Raw genomic sequence first — 12104 nt, 5'->3', positions numbered from 1 at the left:
AATGTGGAGATACAGGTGGCAGTGAAACACACAACTTAGGTAGTGATAGATTTACATGTGGGGGATAACCTTTTTGTGTGAAGATTTGGAGTGCAGAACTGATGTCCTAAGCCTTTTTCTTCCAGTCAGCACACCCTCTATAATAACAGCTGAGGTAGCTCATTCCCATTGTATCTTAAAACCACAACTCTAATTCTTCCACAGTATATTTTTGGAAGGAAATAACAGACATTTTTCAACAGTTGAGTAATTAATGAAATGAAGGAAAATATTCTGCTGAGCCTTTCCAAACATTCAGCTCTAGAGTAAGATGGAGCATGAAAAAGACATAATGAAATGATTTTTTTTTTTTCAGAATATATTAAACTTGTGAACTCTGGAAATCACTGGTACAGCTGTATCACTTGCACATGGCACAAACATTAAAGCTTAGCTCACTTTAATATGATGGCCAAGCCATCCAGGTTAAAAACAAATCAGTGGTTCAAAATCATAATAAACCAATTACTTGCTCGACTGGTTATTAATAATACAATAGTGTATTTAATAGGTATTCAGAAAAGCTATTTATGTATTATCACCTGCCAAAAGATGTGCTCCCAGATTTTTTCACACTGCTTTTTCAAGAAAAGGAGGACCTCCAGCTAGTTCTGCTCTCACTGGTGAAAAAAATAAACAACAGAAAGAACACTCTTTTCAAATACATCCATTTCTTTTGATACCAATTCAAGCCAAACAAAAAACACATTGAGAGAAAAGGTCAGCAGAAGAAAGTAAAACTGATCAAAATCTATCACCATGTCTGCCAAACACATGAAGGCAAAAACATCCAGCAAGCCAACTAACCAGAATCCAAACTCCACCAGTGGTGGCCAGCTCCAACTGGTTTGAAGGATGGTGTGAACATCCCACACAAGACCTTAGCAAAGAGTACTGGTATCTCCAAGAATAGGAATAAAAATTGGCACAGAAGTCTTGCTGCTGTGCTGCCTGCCTTACTTGAAATCCCCTAGGCTCAGCCAGTTTGTCAAGGATTGAACCAACATCCACATGACTTCACTAAATCCTTCCCAATCAAATTTTCTGTAACAAACTGTCTCGGTTTGTAGCTGTATTTACTGCTTTATTCAGGAGAGGTAAAACTGCACATGACCTACGTGTGTCTTGGATCCCAGGTACCAGGTGTGCTCTAAGATCCTTTGACCCCATTCAACAGCTAAACACCTGCTGACAGCACCAGCTGCCTCATCCTATGTACTGCTCCAGAAGATCCCCAAAACCCTCTTGCTGTGATGTCAAATCCTACCAGAACACAGACCACAGTGTAGTCACAGTGCAGTGCACTGGATAAGAAGGAAAGCTTAGTTGAGAGCTCAGCCCTACACAGTTTCTTATTAACACTTTTCTTCCAAAGAGACCGACAATGAAGGCTGGGAAGAGAGGAGCTGATCTCCAAATATTGTCTCCTGTGTTGGAATAATATTACTTTAGGGTTCTGTAAGCACATTTGTTACATTTAGAAATCAATTTTTACTTAGGTATCATTTCTCAAAATAATTATGTATCATTTTCCTATACCTTCCTACTTCCTCCCACGGGGAGCTTTTCCTCAGCAAAGCCTCCCAGTGAGATAATTCATTCTCTTCACTATGGATTTCTGAAAGTTCTGGAGCTGAAATGTGTATGATGATGGCACCTGCTTTGGAGAGATATCATCCTGGAAACTACTGATTTCCTTTGTGGGTGGTTTTGGCCAGTGAGCTAAAATCCCTTTGGAGTCTTCTGCCAAGGAATTGGGCCAGTTTGCCAGGGAACAGACCTGGACAGACAGTGTGGGCCCTTGTGCATGCACTGGACTGTGTCCAGAGAGCACTGCTCTCATGGAACAGACCCTTGCTGCTCCTAAAGAGAGGTGTCAATGACTACAAGCTTGAGGTCCCCAAGCCAGCCACCTGGAAGTGCTGTGCAAGGAACTGATTTCCTGGAGCTGAAGGCAAGTTTTAGAATTTGAATGGTGGTTTTGGACTAGTGCAGCTGCATGGTCATGGGACATATATGTTCAGAATCCTTTTGATGAGGGAGTGTGGATTATTGTGAATCAGTGGTCCTGGTGCTGGGTGACTGTAGATGGATTTTAGTCTGTACACTGTAGATTCGAAGCTGAGTGTAGTCAAATCACGATCTGGTTCTATGGATGATGCTTGAATGCTAGAAAACTGATGAATTAAAATTGATGGCATAGATCCCTGCCTCAGTGGGCAGCTGCTGGCATGGAGTTACAAAGAGAACCTTGCGATATGTGCAACAGGCAGGGGCAAAAAATCTACCAGTCACAGGCTCCATCTGTAATTCTGGGAGCCAGAAATAAATTTCTGAGAAAGCTAATAAAACTGGATAGAAAGGAAATTCCATTAGGGGTCTGAACAATGTGGACTCAGAACTGCATTGCATTATAGAACCACAGCAGGTCTGCTGGAAGCAAAGTCTGATTTCTGTTTCTTGCTCACTTGCAGATTATGGATCAACAACTCAGAACATTTTTCTCATTGCAAGCCAGTTGCACTTGAATCTGAGTCATCAGTGTAAGATTCCCATATTGTTCATACAGATACCATAGCAGACCTACCCAATACTCTGTAAACTGCCAGCATGATAGAATTAATTTAGCTTTCATTAGTTTCACTTGAATATGCTATATCAACTTCTTTTCTTCAAAAACATATGGCTGAAACTCGCAGACATCCTGGAAGAATAACATATTTCAAATATTTTCAAATTAGTTCCCTATTTTAATAAGGCAAAGCAAAATCTTTTGCATTTTACTAACATATGCCAGAGAAGAAGAGGACTTGTTTAAAATATCCTTTTTGTCAAAGCTTTGCCAAAGTCAGGATAACAAACATGTACCAGTCAGATGAATACAAATTGCTCCTTTCTCCTTGAGACACTTCTTCCCATTGTAAGGTCCATATCCAAAAGCTAGCAGATCATTAAGTGCAGGGCAACACAGAAGTCTTAAAAGTGCAACTCAAAATGTAAGGAGGTAAAAAAAACATCTCAGCCTTCTTCATGTGGTGAGCCAATGGTTTTTAGTCAAAAGGAGTCTTGTCACAGTGTGTGGAAAGCAGGGTGAATTCAGTGCTTCCCTTTGTGACCTTACCTAGCCATCATTACACACTGTGCTTGTCGTGGAGCAAACAGGTTCTTGAGGGCTTCCTCAGGATTGTCCCAGAAGAAGGAGGCACAGATACAAGAGCTCTGCTGACTCTTGGTGGATGGAAAGAAAGCAGCAGTGCTTCTTCTAGTAGTGCTTATTAGACACATCGTCTAATAAGTTGATGGTGGTTTTTTGAGAAGACTCTTTGTCACTGTAAACCAAAGCTTCATCTGATAGAAAGCAAAAGTCCTGGTGCTTTTGTCTTGCACGAGAGAGCAGCTCAAAGCAGAGGCAACCTGTTTAGATATAAATGCCTACATGAAGTTCTGGAGAGCTCAGAGGTTTATCCTGACATAATACAGCCCCTCTCTTCACAAACATCTGATCAACCAGCATTGAAATACAAATTTGTTCAAGTGAAAGGAGGACTGAGGACTTTCCCCTAAGCATAGATGTAGAGACAAAAACCATGGCAATTAAGGAAAAAACGTATTTTCTATTAAAAGTAGCATGAGTTTAATATTCTTTTCAGAGTGGGACTGGAACTTCACAGTGAAACTGAATTGACCAAGTGAGACTTTCTGTGCGTAAGTCCTTTCCTGTGCAAGTCCAAGCTTTCTGCTCTTACTTGAAAGCTGATTTCCAGCTTCTGTTCATCAGTAAAACAAAGCAACAGTATCACACCTCTTTAATCTCCTTATTTTAATTTTGGGTTTTTATGTTTGTTTTATTTTCTAACCTGGTACAAATAACCAGTAGCAGTAGTAAAAGCAACCACGGTTTCTTGTTGACACTTGCCAGAATTAGGCAGAATTCATCTGTCTTCTCCTGAGTATCCAGATGCAATAACAAATTCTCTGGTATTTGGTATTTTATCCTGTATCTTCCCCTGAAAGTTCCAATATAAAACATGATGCTACTGCATAACCTGCCCCAACACTACCAAGAAAATGAGGGACCTGAAGTCCTATCAAGAACCTTCAATTTGAATGTAGTACGAACTCAATTTCAAATTCCTTGCTTGTCCAACTGCCTCAAAAGACAGGTAAGAACAGACCTTGCAAAGGAAAATGATTCCATTAGAAGCATTTGATATCAATTTACTGTTACTGAAAGCATTTTCTCATGGTTATGTTTTTCTGGCAAGACACACATTTTTTCTTTTTGCTTTAATGAAACCGAATATCTTCTACTTTGTGCAATAGGCTGTCAGTTCCCCAGGAAATATTTTTATTACAGCTGAGAGGAGGACTGCTAAAATAAATTATACTGTGGCTTTAGCATTCAAATCTCCTGAATTAATTTTCTTAAATAATAAAATGAACAAGTATATTGCATTTCTAATTTGGAAAAAAATGAGCACATTTCACAAATCAATCACCAGTATTTATCATGGTATCTACTCCTGTTTTAAACTTTTTTTTCCTAGATTAAAGTTTGAGCTATAATTACTGAAATAAACTTTTAAATTAAAATTTAAAATTAAAGGAAGCTTGCATTTAGTTTTCGTAATCATCAGTATGTAATCAAAAAGTTTCAGGAATCAATGTGTTTTTACTGTATTTTTACAGGCTCAATTATACTATTAGCTGGAGGACAGGATATGGTAGAATTCCTGAAATTTTTAAAAGGTCTGGAAAGATGAACTTCCATGCTGCTTAGCACTCATGACATTTTTTTTTTAAATCTAAATTTGTATTTTTTCTATACATAACAGATTCCAGAGTGAGCCTCAAGTCCTCCAGTGTTCTTTCATATGAGATTTTATCTCTAATGTTAGCATAATCAGATCTTAGTTTCCATCTTTCTGGCAGCCTTCTGGCTTACTACTATTGATAAATTCTTTCATTATTTGTAATGTCTCCTATCCAACATCTGAATTCCAGTCAGAATACTTTGATATTATTGGATTATCACGCTTGTCAAACTGTGTCTTGATGCCTCCCACTTACATCTTTGCCCTGAGGCACGTTTTTGTGGTATTCCTTGCATTGCAGGAATTTGGTGTGTTTCCATCTGCACTCTTTTAACTATTAATAGGCTTGGAAGTTTGCTGAATTATAGACCTGATCTAAATTTTAATGAATATCCAGGAAAGAATCATGTTAACTAAACAGGATATCCAGAAAAAGGAAAAATTAGGCAATGCAACAGCAAAGCACCTTTCAGATGGTAACTATATTAGGCCCAACTCTGAAACACAAACATTAAATACCCATAGCAAGGTTGTAACATTCTTTTGTCTGTGACCATGAAAATCTGTATTGTAACACAGGTAATAAGCTACATCTTTCTGCTACTGTAAACACACACAGGAACTCACCAATCCATACCTGAATAGAAGATAGCCATCTATTCATATCATATGTTTTTAAAATGTTACTATCTTTTCCTAGTCACATAAATACAAATACATAAATAAATAATTAAACAGAACGGTTATTCTCAGCTTTTAAAAATAATTTGTCCATTAATTTCATTACATTATTTTCTTGGAGCATTTGTTACCAATATTTGCACAGCTAGACAGTGCCCCTGAATAATCAGAAGCATGTACATATATTTGAATAATGCTAGATTGTATATATTTAAAAAGAAGGTATTCTATGTATTTTGCCCTATTGTCAGATAGTCCGATTCAGTGTTGATATCCAAGATTATATGCATAGTTATTTATAGTTTTATTGGGAAACAGTTAATAAAACCAAATTTATTCAGTTAATTAAAACAAATTCAAATCCCACTCCAAAAAAAATTCAATTAATTCCAAATCTGTATGTTTCTCAGTCACTATGTCACTTGGCATGTATTGTGGACTACAGGAGAAGATGTGTAGAGTGAAACAGTGGGCACTGAGGATCTGAGGTGCAGGAAAAATACATTTCAGATATGCTCTTTACTTTGGATTAAGGGTCTATTTGTGGCTGTGAAACCCTCCTGGTCTATTTCTGGAACACAGCTTTCAGATAATTTCATCCATAAGGAACCCAGTTCATGTACCCAAGACTAAAGTACTGCAAAACAGAGACCATTGGGAGATTCATGTCAAAAGTGGAGCTCTGGATTAAAATGCCAGTATGAATAAATACTCTCCTTCCAAGACCTGATGGAAGCTGTTGGCAGCACACACTCTCAGATATGTTGGCTTCATGCACTGATCAGAACAACTACTGGAGGCCTTAACAAGCTCATAATTTAAGACACTGTGTTCTTACACTCTGGTTCAAGATCCACATGACACACAAAACAAATCTGAAGGGAAAAATGCAACTTTTTAATAATAAAGAAGGCATTAGCAAATTGATGTTCCGATCCCAGAACATTAATTTTTTTGGTGGTGTGGGTTTTTTCCCAGAAGAGCCAGAAAGGTGGAAGCTGTCTGTCAGCATTCAGAATAAATCTACTATTGTGGAAGTTAGAAATCCTAATAGTCTCTATTAAATCATTGTCTACAGTGCTGAGACTCTTAAGGATTGTTCACAATAGACACTTTAAAAAAATATTCACCTTAGCCCTTTTTTATAATCTCTGGCCTGAGACATTTTTTAATGTGTCATTGAGATCTCAAATATCACTGGATCAACATCAGCTATAAATGCTTCTTTGGGAGAAAGAGACTTGTAAATATTCTAAGTTTAACACAGTCCTGTCTGAACTGAGTTGATGATCAGACCTTTGTATGCAATGCTTCTCTTTTATGTCTGAGGTAAAGTGGTTGTTCTGAAGCTTGGTAGCCTATAGATAGCAGTCAACAGGAACGATTTATTCATGTTTCCAGTGAGAGTTGGCTTAATGAATACAAACATCATAGGTGACTTGGCATCTGCCTGACTATTTTCAGACTGGGGGCAGAATTTTAGATAGAACTTGTAAATGAATGCTTGAGGCCCTTCAGAAACTGAGAAACAGAAAAGTTTTCTGATACTCTATGGCACATCAGATTCTTATTTTGTTCATCACACACATCAAACTGCTTGATTTCAAATGACACCAATGTATGGAAACATACAGAGTATCCTCAGCCTCTAGCACATCCATGTGAGTGCCTAACACAGCTTTCCTTTAGTATGAGCTACAGCTAGTAAACAATAACATTTCTCACCCCTCTCTAGAGATGGAGAAGGGAAGTTTTCAAAGGCATAAATAATATATCCTAAAATCAGTGGGAATTAGATGCTAAAGCTTCCATCTGTGCTATTGCATATATTTGCTGTCCATATGCTACTTATGTAGTACAGAGAGTGCAGGTATGAATGTTCTGGCAGGTGACACTCAATTACACTGCAAGATGCACGTGCTGCACATATCTATCTCCTTTATTCCTCTCACTGATCAAAACATAATCGACTTGACCCAACCTTCATCAAACAATTGCCAATCGCTATTGTACTGACTTCCCTAGTTCATCCTAATAGCATAAGCTCTGGTAATAAGCTGAGTAAGTCAGAGTCATGAAAATAGAGCCAAGCTGTCATTGTTTAAAAGACCTCAGGTAACCATCACTGTTGTTTCTATCATAATTTTGGTTTTGTTTTTTTTTTCTTTCAGATATAAAGTGTTCAGGAAAGTCCTTCATTGCTGCAAGCTTGAGGAGCAGAAAGGAAGCACAGAGGGATTGCTCTACGTGTACTGCCAGAGGACAACTGAGCAAGGGAAAAGGATTTCCATGTACATTTGTTCATAGATGTACACTTTCTGATAGTGGAGAAGACCCTCAGCCAACATAGGCTAGGCTTTACTTCTCACAGTCAAAATGTTTAAGTGAAGTGCTTTCACCAAGAGAAGCACCAGGCAGCGAAATGGCTGGACACCAATTTAGACTGAGATCTGCATAGCCACTTTAAGCTCTTATTTTTTTCACAATTAAATATTAATGTGGAAATGTATTGGTACTCACAAATCTCTACACAGTATTTTGTGGAAACACTTGAAGTACCAAATTTCCATATTTATTTTTTGCCCATCATTTGATAAGTATTTACTGTTGGCTGTTGTCCCAAACACCCTTCCTGAACTTAAAGATTTCACTTTTGGCCAAATTTACAGCATCCACAAATAACATAGGCAAAAAAAATGAAAAATCAGTGCTCAGCTTTTTCCAAAAGCTGTTGTAAAAGAAGAGGTATGTCTAGACAACATCTGAGGAGCTGTTGGGGAATGCTTTTGGTATTAGGGCTCCTTTTCCTAGGCTCTAACCACAGCCAATTTGTTCTTTAAAATATACTGAGGTTGGTGTCACTTCCACCGAAACCAGTTCCTAGACTCCTTTTTCTTCATGACTTTAAAAGAAAAAATAAAAAAGACAAAAAAAAAAGATGGACTAACTGAAAGATATGCAAATTATGATGCCAAATCTCTGTTGTTCATATAGGATTCAGATCACCATTACTGACGTATAGGAAAGCTTTGAAAGCAGAGCATGCTGCTTAGGACTGACTCAGAGAAGTCCAAGGATAGCCTTCAGTCCTGCAGCCTTTCCTGGACAACAGGAATAGAAGATGCAGACTAGAAAGTGAAAGAGTCAAAACATGAGTCAAATACTGGAAACTTACCTTCCTGTCCTTGTTCTCCTCTGTGTTATCATGAGCTAATCTTTATGTGAAATAATCATAGAATATCTCAATCTGGAAGGGACCCATATGGATCATCAAGTCCAACTCCCTGCTCCTCACAGGACTATCTAACACTAAACCATGACCAAGAGCATTGTCCAGATGCTCCTTGAACTCTGACAGACTTGGTGCCTTGATCACTCCCCTGGGGTGTCTGTTCCAGTGACTGGTCACCCACACAGTGGTGAACCTTTTCCAAATATCCATCCTGAACTTTCCCTGATGGACCCTCATGCCATTCTCTCACATCCTATCATCTATGATGACCAGAGAGGGGAGATCAGCACCTCTCCCTCCACTGCCTCCCTTGAGGAAGGTGCAGACTGTGTGGAGGTCACCTCTCAGCCTTCTCTTCTCCCAGCTGAGCAAACCAAATTACCTCAGCCACTCCTAAGTCTTGCCCTCGAGATCTTTTGTCCTCTTGGTCCCCTCCTCTGGACACACTCTAACAGTTTAATATTCTTCTTACATTAAGGCACCCAAACCAGCACAGAGTGCTCGAGGTGGGGCTGCACCAGTGCAGAGAAGAGGGACAGTCACTTCCTCACTTGGCTGGATGCACCTCAGGGTACAGGTGGCCCTTTTGGCTGCCAGGGCACACTGTTGACTCATCTACAGCTTGCCATCAACCCAAACCCAAGATCTCTTTCCCCAGGGCTGCACTCCAGCCTCTCATCTGTGCATGTAACCAGGGTTACCCCATCCCAGGAGAGAGTCCAGCACTTGTGCTTTTTAAATTATAGGACTTCCATACCAGAACTATGGCAAGGTGCTGTGATCCCACAGTGATAGGACACATGCAAGAATGTGTAATGAGCTTGAAATAAGAATTTTCATTGCTCTTGTGTTTGTCTTTTTTGAATATGCAATCCCCTGGATTATTTGTTGTCCAGGCACTCTACTGTAGAGCCCCTAACTAAACCAAGTGAACCCCACTCTGGAGGAGAAAAGAAGTCCAGAAACAAACCTCCCCTTTTCCACAAGGTAGAAATTGCCTAGGTGGCATGTAGTCTATGTCTCTGCATTCCTATACTCACATTGCAAGCCAGGAGAGATTTTGGCCAACTTAGGCATAGTACCTCATGAGAAAGTCGATGAGTCAGAGCAACTACAGGTCCCATCTCACAAAACCAATGCAGCAGCAACAGTGCAGAAAGGGAGAATAGGTTAGCAAGCCCCTTCATAAAGCTATGTTAATGACACCCATTTGCTGTTTGTTCTGGACAACTCCCACAGTAAAATGTTACTGCAGGACAGTTGTTCAAAGCATACACAGGTACCCACGATCCTGAAGGTGCTACTCTGGGGCAAAGGAGAGTAGCCTTTCCTCCATACCAAGTTTCTGTAAAACACAGAAAACAGGCAAGCAACAGAGCTACAGTAATCTCAATAGTAATAGTTTCATTGATCTCAAAATGTACCAGAGATACAGGCTAGATATTAATTAAAAGCTTAGTCTAGTGCAAATAATTACAGAGTAAAAAGCTGAAGTGGGCAAGATTCAAATGAAGTATTTTTGTGTTTGTGCCTCTGATACTACTGGCACAAATTTCAGTGGTGAAAGTATAAGAAGCCTAAATAAATATGCTTAAAATACAATTTGTAAATAAGACTTCAGGAAGTATCCACAGTGAGAATTAATTAAACTGCAAGGCTTTTTCTAATGCCAGGAAAATCTTACTGATTATGGCTGATCTTTCCACCTACATTTCCAACATTTTCATACTCTCATTTGCTCTCTGTTGTTGGTTTTGTTTTTTGGTGTGGAGCCGTTTTCAGATTCTTGTCAGTGAAAAGCCCTGTGCAATTTGGCTGGATTCTGTGAGCCCTTTGGCATCAGAAGGAGCTGAAAGTGATCCCCAGAGTGTAGAAATAATTCGTTTTAGGGTAAAAACTTGGAGCCTGTACCTATTTAAGACATTCTCAATGCTCCTGTTGAGTGTTAGGGGTGTGTGGTAAGGAACTGTAAGAGCCAGGCTTCCACAGGGAGAAATGCTCAGCATTCTCAGGAACTTTAAAGTCAGGCATGGGTGCTCAGCCCTTCTCAAAATCCAGCCGTGCATGACGTAGATTTTGAAACACAGGATTATTTCCACACTGGCAGCATCTATGAATTTTGACATTAGCAGTCCCCTGAGAAACCAAGACAAAACCATACCAATTTATTTGGATTTTTATAACGAAATAGAGCATAAGCTTTATAAATTTATGTGTTTTCTTTGCACATATTGTTCCTATTGAACAATACTATGATGTCGCTCAGCTGGCAAAAAAAGTGATATGTGTATGAATGATGAATTGTAAATTTAAATTTTCAGTTGATCATATTATGAAGTTAGTGAATATAGCAGCAAACTGAATATTCATTCTACTCTGATTATATGAAATGCAGCAATGATATGAAATCAATATATTTTATGAAATCAATATTTTTACATTCTGTAAAAAGGGATTAGCTAGTAACAAAGGACAGCAAACACAGTTGGGAAGGAAATTCAGAATACAGCATTGTGCCACTTCAGTTCAAGTAGCTCTTCAATGCGGATCTCTGAGTTTGCTTTATAGGTTGCCTATATTTATCAAATAGCAATATTCAAAAATATTAACCTTTCTACTTGTTAGAATCCAGATCAAACTGAGGTAACTGAAGTAATCATGACACCATATGTATTTCAGTTTATTTTTCTCATACATATTTATGCATGTATGTGTATATATATACATACATATATATGTATTTATATAAGTATATACATAATATAAATATATATATATATATATATATGTTTATTTCTCATATGTATTTTTGGAGGAGGCTTGTCAGGGATTATTTTCCTCATTGGTGCTGTTCTAGAGGTATTTGAGTCAATTTGGGTGCCGTGAGAGTTTTGCAATCCAACATTTTGCCACTTGATGGCACCAGCAAAACACTCGATCAAACGCCAGGATTTTAGATTAAGGCAGTTTGAAGCATAAATGTAAATTCTTCAAAAAGAGAAAATAAACTACCTCTTATATCAGCATTGACAAGTATATTAGAAACCTGATAATAATTCTGTGATAATTTCACAGTTAACCTTACAGGGCCGTGAGGTGCAGTCATCATGACAGTTCCTCAGCAGAATGGATCATCCAGGTACAAAGGCTGAGGAAGAGATGACAGCACTTTTCTAGGAATTGTCTGCCTTAAATGGAAGCAACCAGGGAGTGCTGTGACCCTATGCCCTTGTACCAGCTATATAAGGAGGAAGGAGATTTTACAGGAGTAGGTCAAATTCTGCCCCTGTACACACTGAAAAGTACATAACCTTGGACTCTAAATATTTGATCAACAG

This window comes from Sturnus vulgaris, chromosome 1 (assembly GCF_052056855.1).
Source record: "Sturnus vulgaris isolate bStuVul1 chromosome 1, bStuVul1.hap1, whole genome shotgun sequence".
Lineage (NCBI taxonomy): Eukaryota > Metazoa > Chordata > Aves > Passeriformes > Sturnidae > Sturnus > Sturnus vulgaris.
The sequence above is the reverse complement of the archived record's forward strand: the minus strand, read 5'-3'. Positions refer to the sequence as shown.